General features: G+C 45.3%; 1 protein-coding gene across 1 annotated transcript in view; it reads left to right on the top strand.

Annotated features, from left to right (window-relative positions):
• The window catches only part of TNRC6C (trinucleotide repeat containing adaptor 6C), an 82,717-nt gene that overhangs the window by 13,356 nt on the left and 53,471 nt on the right, over positions 1-15,890 (top strand). Inside the window, exon 3 of the mRNA XM_024760854.1 lies at positions 10,510-10,836. The gene's annotated coding sequence lies outside the window, so the exon portion shown is untranslated. The remainder of the gene's footprint in view (positions 1-10,509; positions 10,837-15,890) is intronic.

Here is a 15,890-nt window from a genome sequence, read left to right on the forward strand (position 1 = left end):
CCTCCACCATCGCCCAGGTGATGTCTGACGACCACCCCCACCCCGCCTGCCTGCAGCAAGAATCCTGTTAGGTTGGTTTAGCCAGAACACCCCCTCACCCCTGATGTTTCCTCTTAGTGTTTTCCATCCACTGACACCCTCACCCCCTGCTCCTTAACTCTCAGTTCCCACGTGCCCGTGCTATATTCCGAGCTGAGCCCAGTCTCTCTCCCACACTGTAAAATCCCATTACAGTGGTCCCGTTGTGATGGTCCTGTATCACCTCTGCTTTACCATCTTCAACAAGTGTCATTGCATTTTTTCTGTAACATAAACACTTACCATGCACTCACTATGTGACCGACACTATTCTAAACGACTCTTTACATATATTAATGTTCGCTCCTCAAAGAACCCTCTCAGTGAGGTATTGTTACCCTCACTTCATCCTCCACTTACCTGCATTTTTACAAGTGGCACCACTGAGGGACAGAGTTAAGTGACTTACCCAGGGTCACCAGCCAGTAAGTGGCAGAGCTGAGATTTAAATAGATGAGTCTATGCCCATAGCCACTACACTGCATCTGAAGAGAAGAAGCACATGGGAATGATAAACCCCAAAGTGCACATGGCCACAGTCTCCTGGGGGGAGGTGGAGTATGAAGCCAGGGAGGGGGAGAGAAGAGCCTTTGGTGGAATTGGGGACATTTTCTTAAGCTGGAGATTGGGTCCATGGAGTTTGTTGACTATTTGGTCTTTATGCCTTTTTGTACATCTTAAATATTTCCAAATAAAGTTTTTTTTTTTTTACAAAGAATGTCTTGTAGTATGACTTGGGTAATAAGATGGAAACACCTCAACACACTGGGCACCCCACCCTCCCCTGCTCTGTTCAGTTTCTGATAAGCAGCACAAGGTACCTCGTAGCAGGAACCAAACCTCCTGAGTTTATAGAACAAGACAATGAGGGTGCTGCTGCTCTGGGCCATGGCTGCCGGGAAGGTGCTGTCGGACAGGACCCCCTGGCTCTGGAGCCTGGACAGACAGGCTCTTGATGAAGGTCACCTGCTTGTTGAGTTTAAACAGCCAGTGGCCACAACATCCTGGACTCTCTGTGAGTTTGTAATCAGAGGAGCCCATCCCCAGAGAACTTCTGCCCGAAACTGGAGGCTCCAGACTCGTCAGTGTGCTGCAGCCAGGACAGGAACACCACGGGGCCGCCCTCCACAGGCTGCCCCGAGTGCTCTTCCAGCTGTCGTCCAAGTGATGGGACCCAGAATCTTTACAAAGTCCCCGCCTGCCTCTCCAGCCTTGTGTCCAGCAGCTCTTCCCTTGGGCACTAAGCTCCAGCCACACCAGCCTTGTTTCAGACCTTGAAAGCACGGAAGCCCTTTCCCATTTCAAGACCCCCCCATGCCCTGTCCCAGCTGGTGGGCGTGAGTTCGCACACACGTTCCACCCAGCCAACAGTTTTCCAGGCCCAGCTTAGCTGTCACTTCCTCAAAGGAGCTTTCTCTGAGTCCCTAACCTAAGCTGGGTTCTTTTATCCTATTGCTTTTATCGTGCTTGTGGCAACTTGTAATTGTATATTTGTGGAATCATTTTTAAGTCTCTTACTAGACTATAAACTACAAGAACGGGAGCCGTATCTATTTATTTTCCTCAACACACCCAGTGCCTGGCACAAAATAGGCACTGATTATGTATTTCCTAAATAAGTAAATAAAGAGAGGATAAATGAGGATACTGACACATGTGGGGTGTGAAAATGATAGGCAGATAACATGAGAAAAGTCAGCTTGAGCCCTTAGTTACCCTGCCCAGCTTTCCTCGTTTTTCACAGCACTTAGCACCTTCTGATGACTACTTATCTTAAATGCATCACGTTCATTGTCGTTTTCCCCTGCTGAGATGTGAGCGGAGGGGGTGAGGAGGTGGCAGTCTGCCTTTTTTGTTCACTGGAAGGTCCCAGCACCTGGAGCTGGGCTGTAGAAAGGCTTCACGTGTGTGAGTGAGTGAGTAGCATCGATCTCAGGAACCTAGAGTCCCAGCCAGAGATTGAGAGAAGGGGGTGGGTATCAGGATTTGGAAGAGGTAAGGAAAGTTTGAAACAGTTGCTATAAGGGACTTTGGGCCGACCACGTTAGATTATAAGAGGAGCGTTAGCAGTAGGGGCTTGGAATAGCAGAAGTGGGTACAGAACTCGTCGCTTCCTGAGCCTGCAGTTTCAGGCAGTCTGGAAAGCAGACGGAAGGCTGGGATGGTACAGAGGTGTGGATAGCATAGTGGAAGGAAGGCCAGGGGGTCTGGGGGGTGGGGGGCGTCCAGATGGCAGTTTTGGGGCTTGGGCCATGTAAAATAGCTAGAGAAGCAGAAGAGAGAACGGGGTCGTCCAGAGTAGAATAAAAGTTAAGGAGGCTGGGTCAGCAAGGGCAGAGCCTTCTGTCTTGGTCTCCTAGAGATGGCAAGGTGTCGTACAAAAGTTTGAAAGGAGATCCTTCCTGAAGTCACCCAGACACCTGAAGGGACAGTCTAAACTTCCTGCCTATACTGTGGCCTGTTGTTTTGGAAAGGCAGTGGTAGGAATTTATAAACTATTTGGACCCTGGTGTGACAATGTCCCCTGAAATTTTTAACTGAAAGCAGAAAATTGTTTCTTGGAAAGAAAATTGTTGAAAAGACTTGCTTTCTTATATAAGGATTTAACATCTTACCTTTTCGCCGGCAGGTGTCGCTCTCATTTAAAATAAAAAAAGTAAAGGTTTATTAAAGAACCAAAGTGTCCAGCTTGCTGGAAGTTCTTTATTAGCTGTGTAGTTACTCACTGGCTGCTATTCTAATTTCTTCTAAATAAAACAGATCATTTGTTGACGATCCATATGAATCAAGCTAAAATTCCCATTGCCTTACTGTGTTCTACTGTGTGAAAATAGTGATGTGTCAGGTCGACTGGTTTCTGAGACTTTGTCATTGAGGTATCACCTTAGATCCGGGTCTGTTTGAGAAGAGGAATGTCAGAATTGCTTTGATACCCTAGCCTAGTTCTTTGGGCAGCGATAGATTGAGAAATGTGGATCTGAAGAGGGTATGGATAGTCAAAACTGACCATTTGATTTATCTGTATTTTAAGAATAGATCCAGATTTTAAGAGTCTCTATTTCTCAATTGAGATTGTTAGTTGCCTGCTAGTTTCAAAGATCTGCAAAATACTAGCTTAAAGAAGGTTTATCACTATCTCATGTAAAAGAGGCCAGAGGTGCAGTTTGGCAGGGTCAGAATTCTTGGTTCCCTCTCCCTCGTCCCTCTGCTGAGTGACGCTTCTCTTCCTTTTCCTCAGCATCCAGGGTGACCCCCCCCCCCCCCCCAGACACTAGTATCTCAGGCAGCTAGAAATACAACCATGAGGGTGAGTGTGTGGGTAAGTTGGGAATACTGTGCTTGCTCTGTACTCTGGGCCCTTGGTCTCGCTTGGTACTTTGCAAATATCTAGTGACATTTTTCTGTTTGTGAGATAAGGCGCTAGTACTTCAGTTGGTACAGAATTGTAACGGAAAATCTCTCACTCGAAAAGGCTTGTGATCTACCACGACTGATGGTCCTTTATGAAAACAGATAGTTATTTAAATTTAACACATTTCTGAGAAGCCAACTCAGACTTTAACTCCTTCAAGAAGGCAGTGCTGTTTGTAGACCAGCGCTATTCAAGAGAAATAGAATTCAGGCCACAAATGTGAGCCACATAAGGAACTTTAAATATTCCAGTAGCAACATTTTAAAACTAAAAAAAACAGGTGAGATTACTTTTAATATTTTTAATTCAATATATTCAAAATTTTATCACTTCAATACATCAATATAGAAATTAATGAGATTTTTGTGTACTGACTCTGAAATGCAGTGTGTATGTACTTAGAGCACATCTCAGTTCAGATATCAAGTGCCCGGTAGCCATATGTGGTTAGTGGCTACCATGTTGGGCAGTACATGGTTATCTTTCCACTAAGTGACCAACTTCCAGTCTATACCACATGCTTCTGTGTCTTGTAACTTTTATTTCCCCTGTTGATTGTTGGTTCACTTAGGTGAGAAACACCTTATGCTTCAGTGCCTTCCTACAAGTCAGCACCATCCTGGGCTCAGCCCAGGAAATCCTGTTTGGCCTCTGGGTACTTTCAGTTTGAAGGGTGACAGCTTCCAAGCATCACCGTCCAGTACACAACTGAAGGTCAAGGCTGAACTAGAGCTGGGGGCAGTATAGAACAGACAGTATTCGGGTGTCAGCCTAGAGTTGATGGTCCTAATCGTGAACCTGGATGGCCTCTCCGCAGAGTCCAGGGCAGAGGAATGAGGCCAAAGATTCGAAGTCTGCTTCTTGCTTCTGGTCAGAGGGCCAGCAGAGCAAATGGGAAGAAGAGGTGAGCAGCTCATCCAGTCTGTGTTGACAGGGTAACAGAGTGCATTCTGTTCTCGCAGCTCAGTGCTAGGCTGTATTAAGAGCACCTGGGTTTCTAAGAGAACGATCAAATATCTTCAACTTAAAGTGTTCCCTTTGTTTTCTTGAGTAATGGCATCATATTACCCTTCTTTCAGTAATCATAGAGAGGGTGAGCCTCACAATTGGAGAGGAGACATGAAACTAATTAGTTAGTTATACTTATTTATTTATTAAAACAACGCTCACACAAGACTTTGGCATATACATTACTTGGATTTTTCCCCTAAGAAATTTGTACATCTGATGCTTACTATAATAGCACAAGAAGTTTCTAGTCCCTACACCAGGAGCTGGTCATACTTTTCCTGTGAAGGGCCAGATAGTAAGTATTTTAGACTTTGTAGGCCATATCTATATGGTCTGTGTGACATATTGTTCATTGTTTTTTTTCCCTGCCTTTTAAAAATGTAACAAACATTTAGTTCACCTGCTGGCTCCTGCCTTAATCAGCAGTTATTCACGCGGGAAGGGAAGACTGGCCTAGAGTACTTTCACTCTCAGAATGAGGCTGTCTTACAGAGACACAGATGCAGAAGACAAACGTATGGAAACCAAAGGGGGAAAGCGGGATGGGGGGCTGGCGGTGGTGGGATGAATTGGGAGATTGGGATTAACATATATGCACTAATATGTATAAAATAGATAACTAATAAGAACCTGCTGCATTAAAAAATACAATTTAAAAAAAAGGGGCTATCTTAGATATAAAAAGGACTACACATAATGCATCAGGCAGATAACACAAGGAAAATTGAGTATTTCATATCAAATAACTTAGAACTGGTTATTTAGATTCAAAACTAGTAACTGGGGCTTCCCAGGTGGCGCAGTGGTTGAGAGTCCGCCTGCCGATGCAGGGGACACGGGTTCGTGTCCCGGTCCGGGAAGATCCCACGTGCCGCGGAGCGGCTGGGCCCGTGAGCCATGGCCGCTGAGCCTGCGCGTCGGAGCCTGTGCTCCGCAACGGGAGAGGCCACAACAGTGAGAGGCCCGCGTATCGCAAAAAATAAATCAATAAACTAGTAACTGATAACATTCATATATTTCTTCATTTCTGTATCATGAATTCCTTTTCCTCTAAGGGTTTTGAAGAAAAATAGCCCTGAATTTGTCCTTTGATACTTTTGAAAAGATAACAGCAGTGTCAGGGAAGACCAGTCCTGACAGCAACTGTCATCTTGGTTAGCAGACTTGGGCCGAGGGAGTCTGTGTGGATGAGGGTAAGACGGGGTGATTTCTTAGGCTCAGTGTGGGTTCTTTGCTTCTGAGTCCTTGCCAGTTGTTTCCTCCAGGTTTTGAGTTCAGGTAGGTTTTCTTCGTTTCCAGCCTTTGAACAGGCAGGATGATGGGTGGAAGCGCCTTGCCTGGTAGTAGCTGGCCAGCCGATGTTGGTTACTACAAAAGGAAACAGGGTTTTGTAACAAGGGCAGGTAGGGCTTTCTAGTGGTTCTCTTGCTTCCTTCCTCCCTCTACTCCTCTTCCTCCTTTTCTTCTTCTGCTTCTTTTGAATTTTGTAGTAAAAGGAAAGGACCAATTGCATTCAGACTCTGAGCTTCCTAAGAAGCAACTGCAAGGTCTAGAATAAAACCTTTGGGCCAGATTCATTAAAATGGGCAGTTAAGTGAATTGATATGCTGATTACATGTTTTTAAATAAATTTAGTGGTTCTAAGTTTCCCAGACAAGTGTACCTCTACTCTGCTCTCAATTTCGTTCGCAAAGTCCTAATGGAAAGTGAAAGAGACATCAAATTTGCTTCTCTGCTTTTCGTTTTTTGTCTTTTTAGTTAATAGACTTTATTTTTTTAGAGCAGTTTTAGGTTTACAGAAAGACTGGGCAGAAAATAAAGAGTTCCAGTATATTCCATCTCTCCACCCCCAACCTACCCTCAGTGTCTCCTGTTATTAATATCTTGCCTTGGTGTGGTGCATTTGTTACAATGGATGAACCAGTATTGATACATTATTATTAACTGAAGTCCAAAGTTTACCTGTGCCTTCACTCTTTGTATTGTACAGTTGATGGGTTTTGGCAAATGCCTCGTGTTGTGTATCCAGTCTCACAGTATCACAGTGTCACCGCCCTGAAAGGCTCCTGCACTCTGCCTGCTTATCCCTCCCTCCCTCCCTCCCTCTCCCCCGAGCCCCTCTCAACCACTGAGTGCCTTATGGTCTCCGTAGTTCTGCCTCTTCCAGAATGTTATATTATAGGAATCATAGAGCATGTAGCCTTTCCAAACTGGCTTCTTTTACCTAATAAAACGCATTTAATGTTCCTCCATTTCTTTTTGTGGATTGATAACTCATTTCTTTTTAACACTAATATTCCATTGTATGGATGTACCACGGTCTGTTTATCCACTCAGGTATAGAAGGACATCTTGGTTGCTTCCAGTTTTTGGCAATTATGAATAAAACTGCTGTAAACATTCCTGTAGAGGTTTTTGTGTGTGGACATAAGTTTTCCACTCATTTAGGTAAATACTTAGAAACGTCTACTAGTTTAATTAGCTAAAGGCCAATATCAGGAAAAAATATATTTGAAGGCCCCTGTACATTTAAAAATCAACCTGTAGGGACTTCCCTGGCAGTCCAGTGGTTAAGACACTGTGCTTCCACTGCAGGGAGTGTGGGTTAGATCCCTGGTCAGGGAACTAGGATCCCACATGCTGCACAACACGGCCAAAAATTTAAAAAAAAAGAAAAAAAAAGGAAGTGTTAAAAATCAACCTATAATAGGTTTTATCACTTTCTTTAAAAAAAAAAAAAAAAAGATGTAATGGATGTTCATCTAATCAATATACAATGCTGAATGCATTGGGAAACACCCAAACTGGCCTAGGAGAGTCAGGGAAGGTTCTGAGGGGAAGTGACATTTAATTTGATATTTAAAGAATGACTAGGAATTACCATGTTTTATTGAATCTGAGATATGATCAATTGTTTTATGCATTATTTTATGCACCACTTAGAAAAAAAGCATTGCCTTTTAAACTGATACATACAACATCAATTATAAGATGCATCTTAGTTTGAGAGATGTTGAAATGCGCAAATAATGTTGTTTTAGGACTGATGATACATGGTGGTTAGACAGAAGAGGGTGCACAATGGCCCAGAAGCAGGAAGTTCAGCATCGTGAAGTTAGAGGGGGCTGGAAAATGGGGCATTAGGACAGCTAACTGCTAGGACCTTGGACTTTATCCTAAGGGCCGTAGGAATCCCCAAAGCCTTCTAAACCAGGGAGGCGGTCTGCATCTCAGAAGGATCATGCTGGCCGCAGTGGATGATGGATTAGAAACAGGCTCTGGTCATGGCAAAAGGAATGGAAATTGATGGAGTAGTTTGAGGGCTACTTAGGGGAGACATTTGGGAGCTAGAAATGTCAACGTTTGGTGGTTGGTTGGATATAGGTTTGGGGAGATAGGGGGAGTAATCAAGGATGGAACCTGGGTTTCTGACTTGGAGCCATTTGCCGGAGGAACAACGGGAAGACTCAGAAGAAGAATGAGTCGAGAAAGCCGATGAGTGTTTGGGACACGTTGACTTTGAGGTGCCCGTAAGACTTCGATGTAGGTATCTGATAGCCATCCAGGTCTCAGACCAGGACCACAGGGTTGATAAATGAAGCGTTGTGCATAGATTAGATGACCCAGGATTAGTGTCTGCAGCAGAACCTTAAAGAGGCAGAAGAAGCAGCCTGTCATTGGGGAGCAGAAAAGAGTGGCTGGAGAGGTCAGAGGAAATCCAAGAAAGGACTTCCAGTGTCGTGGAGGCCCAGGAAGAGAGGCTCAGGACAGCCACAGCAGTCACCGCCAATACAGACAACTGAGAGGGCAAGCAGAGGAAGCTCAGGGGGGCATAGGGTTTCAGCCACAAGGAGGAAGAGGAGGGTGAGAGGACTTGGCTGAGAGGCACACAGCAGGTGAGGAAGCTGGACCAGAAGTGTGATGGAGGAGAGGAGAAGGAGGCCAGTCGGGAGGGGGGTGTGGGTCGAGAAGAGCCGGAGCGCCGCTGTCTGGAGAGAGCAGAGGTGTGCGCATGTCTAAGTGCTGACCAGGAGGGCCTGGTTGCAGGGTGGCCACATCCTGGCCTGGTTACCGGTTGGAAATGTGCTCTCCTCCACTCCACACGCGAACTCGGTGGCCGGATTTCTCTTCTCTTGTACACTCAGCGATGTCCATCTACTAAGCCCTGGAAGAAAAAATATAAATATTTGTAAAACAAAGAATTAATCGAAGACCCAGTCTTCAACTTTGAGCCTTTATATCTGCTCTGGAGAATGTCATGAGTTGAAGATCCAGGACACACAAAGTCCCTGAGACGGGATCCAGAGCCGTGGAGGGAGCCGTCTTGTGGTGCCTCTCTGACACCATAGGCAGTGAGATGCCCCAGTATTTCATGTGCCACTGAGGAAGGGATGTGCCGTCGATGGTAAGACACATGCCGATGCAAGTGATTTTCACATGTGAAGAAACGTGAGTCTCGGAATTGGTAAATATAATACTGGCCTTGGATAGGAATAACAGAAGTGTGGGACAGAGAACAGTGTGATGTGTATTGTAGGAGCAGAAACCTGGTTTTTGCCTGCTGGTCTTTATTTCTTTGAAGAATAAGGTCCAGTTTATCTTCTGGGGATGGGAGATAAAGGCATTATCACTGGAGAGTGGAAGGTCTTTGTATGAGTCATTGACAGCAGTGGAACCAGGCAGACCCAGGAAATCATAGGCTGGTCAGGAAGCACTGAGCGTGTCCTGAGGTTAGGGCCCAGGAGTTCATAGTGATGCTGAACTGCACGGCTCTGTTTTCTTGAGAGACTTAGCAGTCCGAGTCCAGGGTGGAGAGAGTGGACAGTGACAGTGGCTTCATCCAGAATTGAGGGTTTGCCAGGCAGGGTGACAGAAAAACAGCGGGCAGAGGCTTCGCGGATACTGACTGTGTACAATGGGGTTGCGGGGTGGACAGCAGAACCCATTGCGGGAGGTGAGAAATGCGGGCTGATCGCAAGGGATAATAGAAGGCAAACAGTGTCGACTGGAAAGGTTTTTATAATGCTGCTTATACAAGATATACAGAGAACTAGGTATAACTCGTTTTGCACATAGCTTTTACTCAATTCTGAAATCAAAGACATTTACAAATTAAGTCGAAAAAAATTTTTTTCAAATAACAGGGTAACATAATATTCTGGATATTAATGTTTCAAATTCAAGATGGAAATGAACTTGAGGCTCAGATTCTTTGGCACTTGACAGGCCTGTGCTCCACTCCTCCCTCAGGGCCACCGCTCAGATCACCTTTTGCGTTTGGCGTGCTCGCTAGCAGGGCTGCTACTCGACTCTCCTGCTCCTGCTTCCTGTTTCCGTTGCTGTGAAACCTTTGTTGGTGCAGCACACTCTGGTAGCGTTTCGGCTTTCACTTAATGCATCGTTTGCGAATTAGCCTACCGGCATTCTTTTCCGATAAATCTGGGAGAAGTGTAGTGGCGCTCTAGATACCATCACCACGAATGCCTTAATTATTCAGAGAATCCAGAATGCACCTATATATAGAATTAAAACAAATAATATATATAAATTCATGGACATCTAATGATCCCTTAAATCTGAGAAGCACAGACTTAGAGCAGTGGTTCTCAAAGTGTGGGCCCAGGACCCGGGGCATCACCCTCACCTGGGAACTTATTAGAAATGCAGATTTGCAGTCTCCCCTCCCTTCCAACCAAGTGAATTCCCCGGGCGGGTCCTAGGAATCAGGCCTTTAACGTGACTCCAGCTCAAGCTGAAGAGCTGCTGCTCTAACCCAGCGTGATCACCTGTCTTATAGATGAGGAAACTAGCCAGGAGCTACAGCTCAGGATCGAGGTTCATTTATAGGACAACTGGGTCTCAAGCCTGGAACTCTGGGCTTTCGTGCAGTTCGATTCCAAAGCTCTCCATTGTCATTTCTTTCTCAGTTTTTGGTTTTGTTTTCTTTGGTTTGGGTTGAAGGAGGTGATAACTAAAGTGTTGGGGTCTTTTCCTTTTGTTCCTTCTAGTGCCAGAACCTACTAAGACCTGTTCAAGCCAGCTCCAACCTGCCGGGACCAGTACCAGTACTTCCACCAGCACTCCCTCCAGCAGCAGCAATGGCAAACGTGCGTCTGCCGGCGGCCAGCAGCCAGCTGCATCCCGTTACCTGCCTCGCGAGGTGCCTCCACGCTTCCGCCAGCAAGAACAGAAGCAGCTGTTAAAGAGAGGTCAGCCGCTGCCCACGGGGTCTCTGACCAGCGTGAGCCCCACCCGGGGTGCTGGGCCTGCAGGGCTGAGCCCTCCCCCGCTGCCTGGAGCCGGAGCACAGCCGCACCCCAGCAAGCCCCAGCCAGGTAAACCACACAGAACCCGGCGTTCTTTCTATCTGAGAACTGGTTTGCTACTTTCAACTTGCTGCCCAGAAATAGAAATGGACATATTTTGATCCATGTTTACTATACACTTAGTAAAGTTAGCTAGCTAGATGATAGCTTGATTCATTTCAATTAGATTTTAAGGTTTACTTCTAGTTCCCCCTACTTATTTATATTGTTCCTCATACACTTTCAGATGGCATTAGCTACTTCAGCTAAGTTTGTTGCTCACCAGAAACTAAAGGTCTATGTCAGTACATAGAAATCTGTCAAGGCAGATGCTTTAGAACCCTGCAGTGAACACTTCAAAATAAAAGCCTTTTCCCTCAGGTTACTAGGGTATCTCATGACTGCACACATACTTTCTGTGCAGGGAGGTAGTAGCATTTTATGGGGAGCGGTGTTTCTCAGGAACTTATTCAAGCATCTTGAGGCAACCCTGCCTGCTGTCTCCCCGTGCTCGGCCCCTGCGGTGTCTGGGGCTCTGCGCCGCCTGCTGCTTGTTGTGTCCTTGCCTGCAGGTCAACGATAACTTTCTCTGGGCTCCCAGGAGAGCTCGCCACGTGCTCATTTGTTTTTCCGCTCCCAGAATGTCAGCATCTCTCATCTCCTCTCTCTCCTGTTCCCATCTTCTTGACCTCATGGATTTACACTTTTAAAAATTTCTTTACTGGAGTTTTTGGGAAATTTTTGGAAGAGCAAAGTACATGTGTTTGACTGCCATGAATCTCTGATTTTCTTAAATCTTTACGTTTCAAGTAATTTAACTAACAATTGGCAATGGTTCTGGCATCGAAAGCGTATTTGCTGATGGTAGTGAAATTCAGGTCTGTAATCAGAGAGTCAAGGAGGCTTCTTGTGTTACATCAGAATTTAAAAGAAACATGTCACAATTCATATTAATATTTGTTTTCCTTCATGTGCTGCCTTTTTATATGGGGAATAATTCCAGCATGACATCGAAGTATTTATAGCAGAATTTCTCAAAACCATGACTTTGTGGTTTTATTTGAAACAAATATTTTTAGACAGCTTTGCCATGTCTCTTCAAATAGTCTTTACTTTCATCTGCTAAATTCCTGGTAGAGGCGATGTAGGTCAGTGATTTTCAGCAAAAAGCTAGGAAGAAAAGAAATGATCAAATATATTCACTGAATATAATCCCATCTGCTTAACTGCAACCAGTTTATAGTCAAACATATGGTTACTTTCCACACTGAAATACGGTTCTCCGACCAATCTTAACAAAGATTGTATAGTCAGACCTGTATAGCTTGGGGTGTTGATTTAAGACGCTTATATAGAAAAACTGAAAAAGAAGTGTAACAGCCCTGCTTATTTCTGGGCTTATCTCATTGTTATAAGATTAGTTGGCAGTCTTGCATCAGTGTTCTCACCAAATGCGAGAGGTGCGAAATGTTACTGGTATCTTCTTAGATAAGGAGAAAGTAATCAAGAAATTGATTCAGTAAAATTTTATATGAAAGTAATATTCTTTAAGAAAGTATCTGGCTCTGTAATTATAATATCCCTCTCCAGAAAGTTATTCCTAGTTGTTTGTACTTTTTAAAATACATACATTGAAGACTAAATCATCATTTTATACATAAAAACATCTTGAAATGGAATCAATTTATATTAATAAAATAAGAAATGATTGGTTTTTTTGGCTCCCAAGCAAAAGTCTTTGTTTTACACCAATTTCATCTCTTCACCAGCAGTCTCTGGTATCACAGCTTCAGAGGTCCCTTCGGAAACCTGTCCTGGTTTCCTAGTTCCTAATGCAGTCTCCGTCTCTCTGCCTGGCTCAGTGCCCTTCCCAGCCTTGTCCAGCCAGCATGTTTCCTTCCGTCCCCGGGTCCTGCTTTCCGTTCTGATTGGGATTGTTTCCGCGTGGCTTCACAAATAGGCCACACTCAGTGTTACCTTTCCCAGCACATGCACACACCTGATCGCCCTGCCCCTTTCTGTCTGCAAATCACAGTCACCCACCCTCCGTGAAGCCCCTTGAGTATTTCTGTCCTCAAGCTCCTCTTGAAGCTGTAGGATACTCCATTCGTCCGCAACATGCAGCCTCACACTCACTGTATACTGTGTAACCTGTATTGTATCCTAAAAGGACAGTGTCCGAACCTCCTCTGTGCGGCTAGTTGAGCAGAGTGAAAGGAACTGAACTGAAGGGGAAGTCCTGGCAGCCGGCACTGATTATGCCACAGCCAGTACTTCCATTTCTCACGTAAAATGAGACTTCTAAGGTCCTTTCCCTGGCATCTCCAACTCAAACCCGCTTCCAAAGATCTCGCTTGATTTTGTCAATGCAAAGCATTGCTGGGATGCCGTCCCATGGCCTAGTGGAATCAGCACAGGGACCATGCCTCCGGGCATGGAGGCAGTGTGGCAGTGTGGTCAAGAGACAGGTCCGATTCGTTTTCCAGACCCACGACCCCTGTGTGACCTTGTCACTTAGCCAACTGGCAAAAATTTTAACTGATAAGTGTATATAGTCGTATATGTGTAGTGATTCACCCTATTAAGCTTCCAGAAAAATGTTATTTTCTATTCAGACTGTGTTTTTGCCAACCTGCAGTATAACTCCAGCTTGAAACATTTGAGAGCTTTTATCTTTTTTAAAAGAGAAAAAACTCTTTCTCGCTGCGCTTAAGGCAGAACAGTGTGTTGTTTTGGGGGCTACTTTGTACATTCATAAACTGAGGCTTGGATTAATACGCGGTAGTGTTTGCTACTTAGATCTTTTGTAGATAGAAGCAGGAAAGAAGTTGGACACGTGCCAATTTACATACGGGGCTCATTTAGAAAATTATAGCTAGTGTTGGTATGCCGAACGTTTAGTGTGTGTTCAGGAAAAGCGGGAAAGAGGAAGGAACGGAACACAAAGGAGTAGGAAGGAGCAGCGGTTTATTTGCATGCAGCCAATGGGCAACGCGCCCTTGCTCTTTTGGCAGACTTTCAAAAAACAGAGGAAAAGTGGCTCTGGTGCTGCTGTAACTGGGTCCTGTAGTGAAAATGGTTGTGACAATTGAACGAATTTTAAGAGGCAGGAAGATCGGTTTAGTGTCATATGCAATTAGATAATCAGAGCTTTCAAGTCCTCTGCGCCGATGCCTCCCCCCGCCCCTCCCGCGGGAGGGGGTGATCGGCTCCCTCCCGGGAAGGGAAGGGCAACGCCAGCTCCTGCCCCGCGGGCGCCTGCAGGTCGCCGGGCGCAGCCAGCACGGAGCCTCCCGGTGACGACAGCCGGCGGCCCGGGGCGGCGCGGCGACAGGGTGGAGCTGGGAACCCGCGCTGCCCTAGATGCGGGCGCCCGGGCGTTCGGCGCGCAAGGTAGCGTCTCCAGGGGGTGGGCGGCCCCTCTCCGCAGGTACTTTCGCCCCCGCTGCCCGCAGAGCCGCAGAAACAGAGCCGACACGGAGCAAACAGCAGCTGCTTCTCCCGGGCCTCGGACGGGGCGCGAGGGGCGCGCAGACGACGCGTTAAGATGGCGCCCCCGCCGCTGAGCATGGAGCTGCTCCGGGCCCCGCGCCGCCGCCCCCGGGGCCGCCCCGCTCGGCACTGCCTCTCACAGGGTCTGACCGCGGAGGAAGCAGCCTCGTTTCCTGCCGTTTTGAAGAAAAACAAGGGAATAAGCGTTTTCCTTTGGACACTTTCATTATTGTTTGCAGTAAACCTTTCACTTGGTTCTGCATTTCATAATGCCTTCCATTGATAGAAGTTGACGGAGGAGATGTCTCGGAGTCTGTCCAGTGACGGAATTCTGAACTCAGAGCACTCTCTCCACAAGATTTTTACGCACACTCAAGGCAGTGGAGAGGGAGGTGGCTTCGGTTCTCTCCAAAGCTGAAAACGGTGGTTTCGTTGATCCCGCCCCTTGAAACCGAGGACTGTGTGTTATCAGTAAGCGAAGCACTCATGTGTTTTCAACTATGGAAGGCATTTGGAATGACTTTACAATTTATTATTCTGTCATTTCGGTTAAAAGGACTGCGGTGAGAAAGAATGGACTACGCAGTTTGTCAGCGTTAGCAATAATTAAGCATCCCGCGCACTTCTGAGTAAATCTTGTCCACACTTCCCTATCTGATTAATTTGATACCTAATTAAAAGCTCGCTTACTGTAGCTTCAGGAAGCTCTTTGTTAAACACTTTTTCTTGAAAATTTTATCTTTACATGGTAACATTTTGGAATTTAAAAAAAGAAAGCTTTTTTCTTTAAACCATGCTATCGTGTGATCCTTTTTAATCACCTAAGACTGTTTATGTTACTTACATTTTTATAGAGACACCTATTTTTAGAACGTGTAAACCATTCAAACAGCAGGGAAAAAGTGAATTTAACATTTGGTGATAGAATGTTGTAATGGAAGGAGCACTGGAATTTTATCCTGAAGATAGGCATTTCTGTTCAGTCCTTACTGGTTATTGGTTATAACACCTTTTCCAAATCTGGCCTCTGAGCCTCTGTTTCCCCATCTGTAAAACAGATGTAATTTGTAAGTTTCAGTTAATTTAATGTGTGTGGACATACGTAGAACTTGAAAGTGCTATGAAATATGTGACGTCTTAGGGATAGGAAGACTTATGTATAAACTCTCAAACTTGCTGCATAACAGTCGCGTGGATTTTAGCCTTTAACAGTTCCTGTGGGCTTATCCTGGAGAGTTGAGAATAACCTACAAGAGAATTCAGTCTTGGTTTATTTTAGAGCTTTCGTTCATCTAGAAATGCCTGTTCCCAGAAGTCAGTCATTTCACAAATTTCTTTCATAGAGTCTTTTAGACTATAACTAAAAGATGGGTTTTTGAATCGATAGCACAGTCAAGAGACTTTGGTTTATGAAAGGCATGTTATTCAAATATTTTTGAAGTCATAAATTCTCCCAAGAAGAATGGTGTGCTTTAAACATAGAGTAAATAGCCTTAAAAATGTAACACGTTTTCATTTTGGGGATAAATTCTAGTGTCAGAATATGTGGTGGTGGTGGTGATGGTGGGAGTGATGATGCTGTTCACGTGATG

Source organism: Neophocaena asiaeorientalis, unplaced genomic scaffold, assembly GCF_003031525.2.
Source record: "Neophocaena asiaeorientalis asiaeorientalis breed wild unplaced genomic scaffold, Neophocaena_asiaeorientalis_V1.1 scaffold30, whole genome shotgun sequence".
Taxonomy (NCBI): domain Eukaryota; kingdom Metazoa; phylum Chordata; class Mammalia; order Artiodactyla; family Phocoenidae; genus Neophocaena; species Neophocaena asiaeorientalis.